Source organism: Aethalodelphis obliquidens, unplaced genomic scaffold (assembly GCF_003676395.1).
Source record: "Aethalodelphis obliquidens isolate GAN/ISIS:26980383/991018 unplaced genomic scaffold, ASM367639v1 scaffold1, whole genome shotgun sequence".
Classification (NCBI taxonomy): Eukaryota; Metazoa; Chordata; class Mammalia; order Artiodactyla; family Delphinidae; genus Aethalodelphis; species Aethalodelphis obliquidens.
In genome coordinates this window covers 74013829-74015464 of record NW_020837945.1, presented here as the reverse complement: position 1 = coordinate 74015464, position 1636 = coordinate 74013829, and the positions used below count along the sequence as shown (strand labels likewise).

The window sequence follows — 1636 nt, the reverse complement described above, 5'->3', positions numbered from 1 at the left end:
TGTACAACACTTACATGCTGAAAATTTCAAAATGCTGATGAAAGAAATCAAAGAAAATCTAAGTAAATGGAGAGACGTACTACACTCATGGATAGGAAGACTCAATATAAAACATGTTAATTCTGCCCGAGTCGATACACAGGTAAAATAAATTTTCTATCAAAATCCCAGCAAGACAGTTGGTTGTTTGGCCTGAGGCGACCCAACACTGGAGCCTACCCGGCTCCTTGGTGGAGCTAATAGTGGACTCTGGGAGGGCTCATGCCAAGGAGTACTTCCCAGAACCTCTGCTGCCAGTGTCCTTGTCCCCACGATGAGCCACAGCCACCTCATGCCTCTGCAGGAGACCCTCCAACACTAGCAGACTGATAAACATCTGATGAAGCCATGACCAGGTGGGCACGAGTTACTACCACACAGAACAAAAGACCCTTCCCTGCAACATCATGGGAGGACATGAAGAAGGGGTCCTTTGAGGGGAAAAGCCAAAACCTACCAAAGAGGAAACAACTTGAAGCCAATAGTCTGTCCCTTAAAAATGATGCACCCCAAGCAAAACACAAAAAGAATAAAAAGAAAAAGGAATATTCAAATGAAGATGTGAATGGATTCATGGAATATCTAAGACAAACTCACAGATGGTTCACAATGGGGAGATGATAGCAACAGACAGTCAGGAAGTCAGGGAAGAAATTGCAGTTGCTTTAAAGAAAGACAGTCGCCAGGAAGGAAGACGATTAAAAAGACAAGCAGCAAAGAAAAATGCAATGGTATGTTTCCATTGTAGAAAACCTGGCCATGGGATTGCAGATTGCCCAGCTGCCCTTGAGAATCAAGAAACAGGCACTGGAATGTGTTACCGGTGTGGATGCACAGAGCATGAAATAACCAAGTGCAAGGCTAAAGTAGACCTAGGTTTTGGTGAATTTCCTTTTGTAAAATGTTTTGTTTGTGGGGAAATGGGACATCTGTGCAGATCTTGTCCTGATGATCCCAAAGGACTCTATGCTGATGGTGGCTGTTGCAGACTTTGTGGCTCTGTGGAACATTTTAGGAAAGATGGTCAGAATTCAGATCGAATGGTCACAGCTGGTCGCTGGGCAAAGGGAATGAGTGCGGACTGTGAAGAAATTTTGGATGTGCCTAAACCACAGAAACCCAAAACAAAGATGCCTAAAGTTGTTCATTTTTGATGATTAGTACTATCGTCTGTTAGCACCTCACTGTTAAACATTCAGAACTGGGCCTACTTCAAAAGTTGGAGCTGGACTCTCCCTTGGAGTCCTATGTTGTAGATATCAGTATAACCTAGGTGTGGTCAAACCAGTTCCTGAGTTCTGTCCATCAAGGCACACTTCTACCATAGTTTGGAGAAAATCACTGAAAAAAGTATAATATGTTTAAAATGGATTTTCTAAAAGAATATATTTTTAACCAATAGAGCTTATGTGTAACTAAGTGGTTATATACCTGACTGTAACAATCATCTTTTTCTAAAAACAAAATTATGCATTAATATGAACTATCCCTAAACATAGGGTACCTGCTTTGCATTAGGAAATGAATTTTTGGTTATATTGTTTTCTTGGTTCAAAGTATCAATTTATTATCATGTTAGAAATTAATTTATAATTGC

The 1636-nt window shown here is 40.7% G+C and overlaps 1 pseudogene; it reads left to right on the top strand.

Moving 5' to 3' along the window:
* Positions 1-324: 324 nt before the first annotated feature.
* On the top strand, positions 325-1193 carry LOC113620765 (zinc finger CCHC domain-containing protein 9 pseudogene; annotated as a pseudogene).
* Positions 1194-1636: the final 443 nt, after the last annotated feature.